General features: G+C 35.4%; 1 long non-coding RNA gene across 4 annotated transcripts in view; it reads right to left on the reverse strand.

Moving 5' to 3' along the window:
- The window catches only part of LOC110477177 (uncharacterized), a 35,935-nt gene that overhangs the window by 3,196 nt on the left and 20,012 nt on the right, over nucleotides 1-12,727 (reverse strand). For 3 of the 4 annotated variants that reach the window (XR_013340095.2, XR_014955725.1, XR_014955723.1), the window contains 2 exons: nucleotides 11,968-12,051; nucleotides 4,328-7,654 (listed from right to left, as the gene is read on the reverse strand). This is a non-coding gene — a long non-coding RNA (uncharacterized LOC110477177). Of the gene's footprint in view, nucleotides 1-4,327; nucleotides 7,655-11,967; nucleotides 12,052-12,727 lie in introns of those variants that run through there. The other variant, XR_014955724.1, reaches the window with a different exon arrangement.

Raw genomic sequence — 12,727 nt, forward strand, 5'->3', positions numbered from 1 at the left:
ACAACTGTTTAAGTAAAACTTTAGGAATGTAGAATAAATTATTTGTGAGGAACAGGTGTTTACAGACAAACCTCCATTTTTCAGTCCCACTATAGATTAATTAATAATGGAACACAGACAGTCATGTCTCCTCAAAATAGACCATTCAGATGGCAAATAAAATCTCAATTTTCTATTAATAGCTTTTCCAGCTATATAGCTGTTCAAGAAAATATTTTAATGATACAATAATATTTCTACAACAACAAAAAAAAATATTTTAATCTTCATCATATGCAAAAATGGCTGGACCATTTGGTCTTTCCAAAGAAATTCAGATTTGGTCAGGAACCTTGGGGGCAAACAACCAAGATACAACCAAGTAAAATAGTAAAATGTCTACAATTAAAGCTACTATGATTTTTTAAGGAAGTGCAGGTGCTGCCCTTCCTTTCACCAATAATGAAATTGTGCAGACCTTCCTTTCCCGGATGGGAAACATACTCAAAGACTCGTCAGCTGAATGTTAAACAGATTCACAGATTCTGTTACTTATTCTTCATTGTATTTTTGGATGATGATGATGTCATGTATCAGTGTTAAAGAGGTGGCAATTAGCTGCATTCATAAACACGTGCTTGAAGCAGTCACAGTTGAAGTTCAGCTCTAACAAGTGCCAGAGGGCTGGAAGCTGTGCTGAGACATACTAAAATCAAATCACCATAAGCCTGAATGTGTAGAAGGGAAATATTCTCTCCCCGTTTATGTGTTTGGAAATTAAGAGGCAGAGCTAAGAATATCTCTTTGCTCTTAGTTTAATGGTGCATTTATACTACAACAATGTCCTATATGTGGTGCATCTTAGTATACTTGGGGGAATAAAAAAGCAAAAGCTACTTAAGGGCTGAAAATATACTTCAGTGGGAGGAGAGCTTAGCTGAGAAGTGACTGTTCAGCAGAAATCTGATTTCATAGCTCTTCCCTGAAGCTTTAGCTGGTGGCAGTGACAGCATCATCGGTGATAGGTGTGTGATCTGCTTAAATCACTGAGTTACCAGGTGACAGACGGAGTGAGCATGCTGCATAGAAAAGGAGGTATAAATGGCAGATGAAGTGGGTTTTTGTAAAGACTCCAAGATGAGGGAGGGAGAGGAGGAATCCAAACTCTACCTCACACAAGAGTAGAGACTCACAAAAGCTGCAGTCAGCATAGGTGGATTTCCTCAATGATGCAAGCTGAAAGATGGTATGTTCTGACCACTAGACAACTGTTTCTATGTCTGCAGATGTAGAAAAAATACAAGCCTTTGTCAACAGAGTGAAAGAACAAGCTCTGGCAGGGCAGGCCTCTGGAAAAGCCATGCCTGTCTGTTAAATCCATTCAGTGCCACAGGAGGAGTCACAAGTAATAATAGTCAAGAAAAATCTTCTGTTAAAGGATCTAGAAACAGTCATCTGCCAATAAAAGATGCTATCCTAATAGGCTTGCTGCCTGCCTTCCACACTGGTAATTCTACGTAGTCTTCTGCCAAATTCTGCATGAATTCTAGAGACAATCAAGTGGAGGGTCATAAAATATGTAAGAGCTAGAGTTACTGAGGTTTTGTAATCAGCATTAAAAAACAACACTACAGAAAGGTTGCAGAGAAGATGTAAAGAGGGAAAACCTTTTCCTGGTGCTACAGATAAAAAATTAATCTAGCCAAATTAAAAATAAAACTTTATTTTATTTAGTAATTGAAATCTATCTGAGCCAACTACAAAGAAAAGGCCAGTGCGGAGCCCGGGATCAGCGCTGGGTGTGACTGCTACAGCAGAGGGTCCCTCTATGTTTCACACCACCCACTCTGTGCAAGCAGTTTTTATATGGTTTTATATTTTGCTTTAGGATGGGATTTTGGTGATCAGCCTTTTCTTTCCATTTAAAGTCTCACATATTCACAAAGTCTCTTTTCTCTGTGCTGAGTTGAACAATTCGGTGTCCGGGAAGCGATGTACATCCTTCATGGAGTTAGGGAACACTGTATTGAGATGCATCCCTCTGGTTGGTTCTAGTGATTCCAGTCTTGGGTCATTGGGACGATCATCGCTCCAGAGTTCTTGGATCACTTTGAGAAACGACCCATCTCTGGATGGGCTACGTGTATTAACTTGTAAATTAAGTCTTATCAGAGACAGCTTCAACATATATGAGGCAAACCCCTTAGTACTGACTCATATGGGTTTTTTTAATAGTATAAAACATTACATACATATCATTCTACAGGCACGAATTATCTGTATTACACATAATACTGGGAAGTGAGAGGAAAAGACGTGCATAGTGAAAGGCTATGACAAAATCAGTTACGATAATGGAAAACTACAGACAGCTAAATTTGGTGGAAATATGAAGACAGATTTCTTCTTCCCAGACAGCTAAAGACAGCTCTGGTGGACTTTAAGATTCAGGGGTTATTTTTACCGTATCTGTGTTATTCTGACTCACAATGAGTACTTCTGTTTAATCTGATTAGCCTTGAATCAGATGACCTTCCTTCAAACAAAAGAGTAGAATCTTCACAACTAGAGTGGTGAAGCACTAGAAAGGATAGTTCAGAGAAATCATGAAATCTTCCCTCTTGGAACCTCTAAAACTTTGGCAAGAAAAAAATCTGATTATGTTTGGTCTACATTTGAAGTCACCACTACTTTGAGCGGGAGGTCAGACTGCCTGACCTCCAAAAGCCTTTTCTATTTTTCTATCTCTGCAAAAAGAGACAGTTTGTAGCAATGACTGTGTGCTGAAAGGGAAGCACTTGAATTACACAGTATCTTTTCAACACTATTGAATCACTCCTGGAATATAATAAACTGAAGTGGAAACCTGGAGTACCTGAACTCTTTATTACCTGATTTTGTATTACTACAGTCACTCCTCAAAAAAGTGGACTCATCAGTCAAACAGTGTTTACCAGTGCATAGCGTGCTGTCGAGCTCTAATGGGCTTTACCTATCAGAAAAGCCATAAGGGGCAGTATCCTTATTGCCATTGAGGCCCAGCGCTGGGAGAGGATGCATTGTTGAGAGGTGAATGTAGGTTTCCTCTTTATTGCTTCTCTGAATATAAACTGATGCCATCTATCATGGTTTAAATGAATAATTTCAAAATGTAGTGGCCTTTAAAATGATTTAAAGTCAATGAGCTGGTAGTGGAGTCAACTTGGCTCTCCCATTTGGGTGTAATGCCTGTGGGCTGCCTGCTGCACACAAAGCTGAGTGCAGCTCTTTAGCCACGGGTATTTCACCTGGAATGTGAGCCAGACACTCTCAGTCCAAAGAGCAGGTACTAAGCTCTGACTGTTTGTTTGCTGAACAGCTGGAAATACTAACAAAAATGAGATCTTCTTATTTGTAATTGTTCTTAATTTTATTATTATTATTATTATTATTTTTTTAAGATAGAGCAAGGGCAGGACAGAAAAACCCTTTTACCGACCCCTCAGCTGCACTGTGCTGAAACAATACACATCTCTCTGATATTTGCTTCTATCAAAGAGTAGAAAACAATGAAACTTTATTTTGCAGCAGACAAATATAGTTCATCTGGACAAAGCAAAAGGTTGCACAAGCTTCTATTTCCTTGGTTCAGTTTATATTTTTTTAAATTGTGTTGTGGGCAAATCAAGTGTAGTTTCTGGGGGTTTTAATTTTTTTTTTATCTTAACATTTCTTTCCCTCCTCCATTGGAAATAGCCAAAAATAAGACATTGCTTTCTTTCTTTTCCCATCATTTTCTTTGTGCACATATGGGCATGTATTTGGACATACCCAAATTTATTTTTAAATACAAAATCTCTGGCTTTTGTCGTAATTGTTTTTTCTCATTTCTGTCCACCCATCTCTTAGATGCTGCCTTTTTATTTCTCTTATTGCTTCTCTCCTATGTCTCTTAGAAACTACAAAGGACTTGATAAATTTTTTAGGTCCCACTAAGTGCTTTTGTTTTCCTGAATGCTTGTTCCTTAGATATTAGGAAAAGGACAAATTCATTGCAGATTTTGAGTATGTTTTAGAACTGCATCATTTGCTTGAAAAATAAAAGTTGAATGAGTTCAGTCAGTAGTTGTAATCAAATTCTAACAAAAACCAAAACAGTGAATAAAAGTGTTTAAAAACAATAACAACTTATAGATGGGGAGGGCAAGTGAATATTCAGACAAAGAGCAGACAAAGTGAATAGACAGACAAAGAGCACATGGAGCATGAGTCAGGGTTATTTTTAAACAAGCAAGGGAAATTGTAATCTTTCTTCTGTTGTGGGAACACTTCCCTGCCTTTGTTTTTGTTTAGATTTTTTTTTTCCTAAGGTAGTTATAAACCTATCACTGCATTTCAGACAGACACAGGCACTTGCCTACTGTCAATGCTCTTTGGCTCACAAATTTGGCAATACAGAACTGATTCTTTTTTTGCTCTGTCAAGGTCTCTATTGTGGACTCTGATGCAGGCAAAGCACAGAAGCTTTGGTCAATTGCTGAAAATTCCTCAGCATTGCTACTGAGTTGACACAGCTCATCTGCCATACAGAGAATCTTCAGACCCCTCTTCCAGAAAGACCATGGTGACAATGACTAAATGGAAAGGTTAGATGGCTTTACTTTCATTGCCTCCAGCACTGCATTTTTCTAGTACCTTAATTAATATTGAACATTTCTGGTAAAAAACTTCCAGAAGCTAATGCATTTTTCCATACACAATTGCCCTGAATTACATATACAATATGTGCAGACATCTGCACTTCCCTGAACTCTGATATATTTAGAAAAAAATTCTTTTCTCTGATATTGAAAAGACACACATTTCATTACAATAACAGATGGACGTGTTGACCATGCTGACTTAATTCAGTGTTAGCTCTGAATCCTTTACCATTAAGCAGCAATTTAAAAATACTTGTCTAATACATCCCCATTTAAATCTGAAAATTTGAAGTGTCACATTGTTGGTTCTCGATCAATAATATCATAATTACTGTAAAATCAAAATTCTGAAGACCACTAGAGGAATAATTATTGAAAATAAATAAATTATGGTTAATAAAGGGTCCTTAAATTGTTAACATTCTCCACTGTGTTGATAAACATTAAAACTAGAATCAAGCATCAACATTAGGAGATGGAAATCTGAGTTTCACTGATTTGAAATTACCATTTTTATGTACCATTTTCTGTCCATCAGTAGGAGAAAGGCAATTCAAGTTTGTCCTCACCATTTCTTAGCTATCCCTGAATCTTTGTGTGATGTTTCCAGAGAAAAAATCATATTTTTACTCACCACTGCTACTAAAAGACAAAAGCAGATCTCGTAAACTCTTCCCTCTCATGCTATTTCCTATGGATATTTAATGCTTCTCTAGTTGTCATTGTCTGTGAGAAATACTCAAACATTAATTTTAATTAAAGGAAATAGAAAGAATGAAAGAAACAAGAAGACTGTTTCCATATTACAGATTTACACTTTACAAATTTGCTGCAGAAAGGGCCCCTCAATCGGCTATAGAAAATTCCTGACAATTCTCAGCTAAACCCAGCCTCCCTCAGCCACAGAGAAAACAGCTAGTTAAAAATAATTTATGAAATTCATTAAGATAATTGTTCTACCCAACAACTTTAGAAGTTCTTGCAGAGGCCTGAACTGTTCCATACTAAAATAATTGCCTAAAAGAAAAACATCTTAATTTTAGTAAAGAAGGCAGAGATGTATAGATGACAAATCATAAGGGCTGCTTCAATATTTACTAAGCAAATGACAGGAAAACAGAAAAGGGAATTGTTAAAATAATAATTTAATCTATGAAGTCTCATGAAGAACCTTGTACTTTGAAGAGAACTTTGTTTAGTCTCTCACCAAAAAATTAAAAGACTGAGAAGTATATGCTTACTATGTTTTAGACCAAATGAAGTAGCAATAACTCATTTAAAACTGTGTTTTCTGTACTGACCTGAAGTCTAGAGTTTCATTAGTATAAAGAGACCTTCAGGTTCTCTTTTTCCTTATGAACCTACTGAAATTTTCAAGATCTCCCTTTTTCTTTCTCTCTAAGATCTGATAAAAGAAATGTTTTTCCCTCATCAGTACAGAAGGAAACAAAGACAGATACAGATCTTAAGAAACTAGACATTTTGGAATCAAAAATTACAGTACAACAAATTATTTTATAAAGAGTTTTCACACTACCAAATATGCTCTTGAGTCCCCAGTTTGTAAATATTTAATTTACTTGCTTGCATAAATGCATCAAGGAGGCTCCTCATCAAAACTTTATCTCTTTCTCTCCCCATTTTCCATTATGCTGTTGTCTGATACAGTACAAGCCTTGGCCCAAAATAATTTGATAAAATACGAAGAAAGAAATGTATTTCACACCATGAAGATAGACAAAAGAGGCAGGAAGAAGATATTTAAACTTATGTCTTACAAAGATCTGTGATTATTTGCATCTCTTACAAACTGGACCTTTAAATCTGAGTATAAAAATGGTAGGTTCAACTGATGTTAACTAAATGTTTCTAAGTTATACCAGAATAAAACATGGGCTATTGGGGATGCTCCAGTATGTACAGTTACCTTTGGAAGTCTGGGTGTAACAAGGAATTTGTTCCTCATGTATGTACTGATGTTGATGCCTGTACTTAGGACCACTTGAAGTATCCGATATATATCAGTTGACTACACAAGCAATATAATTTGTCTATCAAAAGTTTGCCTAAAATTACTTACAAATTTCAACCACATTGTCCAGATAATAGGATGTCAGAAAATATATTTTAATTGCTAGGAAATTGAATCATGAGAAAAGACAGCTCTTCAGGTCAGAAATGGCTTTGATGCTCAGCCTAACCCCTGTTCTCTGACAGGGTTTCGTAGAATGACAGCAAACAGTGTCATCCTACCCTTAGGAATCTTCAAAATGCTGTTCACTTTTTAACTATTGACAGCATGGCTTAATTCATTAAAAATTCTTTCAACTTTTTTATTTAAGTAATCGTTCATTGCCCCCAAAGGAGTTTTAGCAAAAGTAGACAATTGATACGTAGTCAGTGATTTTTATTCTGCATAGCTTCTTAATGTTAAGTATGAATTGCACCACCAGCCTCTCAATGACATGTAGCAGGAACCATAATATTTTATTCTAATTTATTTGGCCAGCTTCTTAAGCAACTTGAAGACTTTCTAGACTTACTTCATTAACACAGAAGTTTTGCTTTCATTTGGAATTTTAAAATCTCATATCCATTTCTGTTGTTTTTTATAGTTTTATAAGGACCCAACTATCTTGGTGCACATAAATTTTTTAGGGCAATTCTTACTTTATATTTTCATTCTTTATCTTAGAACAGGCCTGGTGTGAGATGTCTCCTTTTTTCTGTATGTTTTATAAGAACCAGGCTGGCATGATTTTTTTAAAAGCTATTCTTGTTTCATACCTTTACTCTTGATCTTTGATCAGGCTCAGTATGAAATGTATTTCTTCTCTGATTCTTGTACTAATATCCATCTCTGCAATAGCCTATTTCCCATCTGTACTAGTAAGATCTTGTCAAACAAGCCAACAGGAGTCTGCAAGAGCTTCAGGCGCCTTCATCTCATCCTGTCTGTCTCCATTTTTCTTTAAGCAGTAGGAGAAAATTGCCTGAAAATGAACAAATAACTTTTAAATTTGAAACTACCACCAAAGGCTAATTAAAAGAACAGAATCTCAACAAAAAAGGATTATGTATTCTCCCTTTACATAAGAGAACAAAATTATAAAACATACAAAGTAAGAAATACATTGGAGTGCAATCAGATGTCAGAATTAAAGATGATTCCAAATTTTTTCTTCTCTTATATAACCTTACATGTTTTGGGCCATCTAGGATAATAACTGTGCCTAACCAAAATTACAGCTGTTTTTGCAAAGAAATGTTCAAATAACTCCAAGGAGTCACTCATTAAAATAATGTAGTTGCTACTATCCGTAATATCCTAGGCAAGGTTTTATTTAGATGATGAACCACAGAAAGCTGCTTTGCTATCTTTAGAACACTGTTTTCAATAAACAATCTATGCCACTTAGGTTGGTAATGAGTACAGATCACTTCAGTCATTTGACAGGTTCCTTTTTCAATGAGGCCTGGTTTGAACAAACTTTGGTTACTAGTTTGTATTGCAACGTACAAGGAGCTATAGATAATTTACTTTTACTTATTGGACAGTTGATTGTTTGAATATTCTCTCTGCTATACCAATATCAATAATTCACTTCACCCCTGTATCTGAATTTTCCCAGAGTCACCTTGAATGTTATATGAAATTAGTGGCAGATGAATTGATATTCCTGAGAATAGTGCTGTTAAGAAATAACATTGAAATACAGTTTCTCATCCCACCACTCATCTACATTTAAATATGGATGGTCATTATCAGGTGATTCCCATTGCTGATACCTGTGGAATGATTTCCTATCTCTATTTTTGTCACTGATTCATTTCTTGCTTCACTTCAAAAGCAAGCTTCTAAAAAGCCAAAGTAGGAAGTTACATATATTCTAAAGAGCTTGAACTCCCTTCCCCCTACACAGTCTGCAATGTGCCAAATATGTGTGTGGTCTCTGTAGAAAAGGTATTAAAAACTATACACAGTAGCCATAATTGCTCACAGCCATTCTAGAAAAGCATTTGGTTGTTTATCTTATGCTTCTGAAGCTACTGATATTCCTGTCTGATCCCTAAAACTAACCAAGCTCAGTGCCATGCTAAAGCTCTTTATCTCTAACAGCACACTCTATTCAGAGAAAATAGCATGAGGAAGAAATGCATTACAATACTCTGGTAGCAGAGCCCATTGAGGCATCAAGTTATTGTTAAGCCCAGCACTCCTCTCTGTACTGAAAAATAAGAAGGAAAAAGCATTGGTAGGTGGCTGATCTGCATCAGAAAACAATGTTGTGCATTGTTTTAGAGGATAATATTAGGATGAGTTAGAGATCTATGGATTTAACAGGAGCAAAGATAGATGAAGCTCCTGGGAAGAATTTTGTTGTTATCATTTTTAACTGTTGATGCCTACCAATGTCATATTGATCGAGAAGCAATCCATTTTGAATTATTTTTGGAATTTTTAAGTAATGCTAAAAAAAAAAGTTCACACACACAAATCTAGCCAAAAATCCAGCAACAAGTGACAGAATCAAATTTTTTTTAAGTTTTTTTTACAATTTTACACTTCAGCATCCTGAAATGCAAAAAGTCACCCTCTATTTTTTCCTATATGTCTTAGGGAAAAAAAAAAAAAAAAACCAACAGACAAACTTTACATTATCATTGGTATATTTCTTATTTCATAAAACAAAAGTTGAAGACTTGATTTACCAACACATATGGATATAAATTCATTTCTTTGTTTTACAACTTCAGTTTCTTGAAAAAGTCTGATTCTTTCAATTGATTACATTTTTTTTTCCTGAATGTTAGGATGCATTAAGGATGATCAAATGCTTTTGTATAGTGATTAACAACGAACAGAGAAATAATTAAATCAGAAGAGGAATGGAAAGATCTGTTATTAGAACCCTATTCTTCACAAAGTCAGAGGAGAGAGGATTTTTTTAAACTGTATGTGATATGGGAATGAATTTACTCAAAAGTGTTGAGTAAAAAAAATTGATAAAATTTTTCTTTCTTCTTTCTCTTAATTTCTTTTTGGTGCAAAGTAGGAGTTCAAGAAATAAGATTTATTTTAAGGCAATTTAAAAACTGATTTATTCAGTGAGAGAGAAAAGACTGTATGGAAGGAATAAGTCAAAAAGAAAAAAAGCTAAAGAAAAAAAAATTGTCATCCTGACACTATAAAATATTGAGAAAGCCACTAGAGGGAAATGCTGTCATTTTCATATTTCAGGGCTTTCATTTAGCTTTGAGGAAAATTGAATAACATAAAATTTTCTCAATATTGTAAAGCATTTAACACAACTTTGCCATTTTCAAGGGACAAGTAATTTCAAAAGTCAACAAGCTCAAAGATGATGTTTGACAGAAAGGGTAGTTCTCTAAAAGCTGAAGAGTGGTCCAATGACTGCACTGGTATCCTGGGATTTAGAGTTCATAGTTTTGTCAAAAACTGTCTGTCTGATCTTGGACAAGTGACTTGATTTTATGCTGCATTTCCTCATCTGTAAAATGGGAAAGTGTAGCATTCATCTCTCTCAGAGGAAATTGCAAGGATAAATTTATCTATTGTCAAGAAGAAAGTTCAGGAAAAAAGTTTTCAATTAGGCATACAATGCAGATTTGAAATGTCATTGATATTCAACTGTGGAAACAATTGTCTAAGCTGTTTAATGCAGTTCCTTATGTAGCTTCAAATCATTGTAACTGCAAATAGCTATAAATAGCTACAAAAATCTTCAAATGCCACAAAGCACTAACACAGAAATTTCCAGTATCAGATTTCCAGTACAAATCATACAGAGATTAAAAAAATAATCACAGAATACTGTGATTACATATACTGAAAATATACAAGTGGGATTGAATAATGTGTTAACATACTAGTACATTTCTCAATAGAGAAATTAACATAAAATGAGGACAGTCTCTCCAAAAAAGTTTAAAAAACCTGCTTTAAGATGGGTTTTTGGTTGCTGTCTGTGCACTTGTCAAACAAGTAATTAGATCCTGCAACTTTTGATACATTTTAAAATGGCTCTCAAATTGTTCACCATGAATTCCAGTCACCTGTTAGGTCATGGATTAAAGAGGCCTGGTGGGGTTTTGTAGAAGGAAGGTGAGGAAACTCAGCTTTCTATACCTACAGAACATACTCCAAACAGTAATGCTTTGGAAGATTACATAGAACTGTACTTGTAAAGTGATGCAGTAATCAGATGTAACTATCAGGAAAAAAATACAGAAACAGCTACCTAGCTTGAAAGTGTTCAGCAGCCCTGCCTGTTTCCCAAGCCATGTATTTATCTGTTGCATGGCCCACACTGTTTCTATTAGAGCTATGAGCATGTTTATTTTTTAATCCATATCTTTGTCTGGGATCTCTTTTTAAAAGTTGTTGTTAAACACAACTGTGTGAACTGTACTGCACAGAAATTAATCTTGGTCAATTCTAGCACAAACTAGTCTAAGATAAGCACCTGAGTTTCATGCCATTCTTAGAAGCAGGTGAGCTCTAAATATAAAATAGTGGGGAGGGATAATAGCCTAGCATAATACTGAAACGTATTCTCATAGGAGTATTCCAGAGCAATTTCTTCTTATTTCATATCTACTGCATCCATTTTTGAACTCTTTAGTTCACCTTGAACTTGAAAGGTGTTCTTCTGCAAGCATTCAGACATGCACATCACCTGCCTGAAAGCAAGATGGATTCACTTCCACCCTGAAGTTTTGCCAGGAACATGTTCTAATTGACCCTACTCTTTGTGGTTCTGGATGAAGAAAACCTACCCAATTTTTTTTTTTCTCTTTGGTTGAATGTGACAGGGGAGGTAACCAATAGATTTTACTCTAAAAAAGTCAAGACAGTCTTTAAACAGCACTTTAAAGAAAAAGATATGTGTAAAATATTAGACCATACTTTTAACTTAATGCTGAAAGTATTGAAATTATACTTTAATATTCTGGTTCCCATATTATCAATAATTAAAGTTTTTATTTCCAGTATGAAAATAGATGTCCGGTGATTTTAAATTACAAAAATTCATGGCCAAAAAAATAGGTTTCAAGACAAAAGAGAGGAGTTACAACTGGTTGTGACCACTTGAGTAAAAAATATGTATAGCACTAACAGTATAGTAAAAGAGAAGAATATATGGAACACACTGCAATGAAATTTGTTTCAGCCTGATTAGGATACCTAATATGATATAGATCTCCAGCAAGTGCTGACAAGAAGTGATACTGTGATCTTCTCTGCTATGTCCTTTCCCTCTGATGTTTTAATGTCACTCACATGGTATTATCTGCAAATGTGCCTTCAGCTCTGGCTGGACCATGAGGTCCAGGAACAGCTTAGCTTCAGTGCTGCAAGTTCTTTCTGCATGAAATAAAAATATATGTTATTAAACTAATTTTAAGATCAAGACCTTTTTTCTCCCTATAAACTAGAAAAAGGCTATTGCCTGTCAGCCTATATATGTGTAACAACTTCCTACTAGATAGAACAGACACAGTAAATACATTCTGGGGTCCAGTGCACAGATAGGTTAAAATTTGGATGATTATTTCTGTTGTCCTAGCTCAGTGCCAAGGTTGAGTTTATACAGGTACTCTGATGGTGCACATGAGTCCTGTTATCTCTGTTTGGTCCTCATTAACACACTAATACATCATTACTACATTGACAAGCAGTGCAGGTGTTATAGGGCAGTGATACTGTGAACCCTTCTAGTGGTGTATGCAATAGTCCACTTTCACAAGCCTGTTTCCCTTTTGCCTCTGAAAAAGAGTTTGCTCTGTGGTCCATTGACTTCTTGGCTGGAGTAAACCTGCTAATGAGCTGAGTCAAAGCTGTCAGACAACTTCACAAGTGTTAGCAAGAACAGATGTTAAGTATCTGTGGCAGAGATAAAGCAATTATACAAATGGGAGTGGTGTTTTGTCTTTTAAGGAATTCTCATCCTTTGAACATGCAGATTCAAGGGTTCATTTACATAATGTACATATTACCTCCAAAACATAACCAGAGCATACTCAAAAGCAGAAGATGCAGT

The sequence above is a fragment of the Lonchura striata genome, chromosome 5, assembly GCF_050655825.1.
Source record: "Lonchura striata isolate lonStrDom1 chromosome 5, ASM5065582v1, whole genome shotgun sequence".
NCBI lineage: Eukaryota > Metazoa > Chordata > Aves > Passeriformes > Estrildidae > Lonchura > Lonchura striata.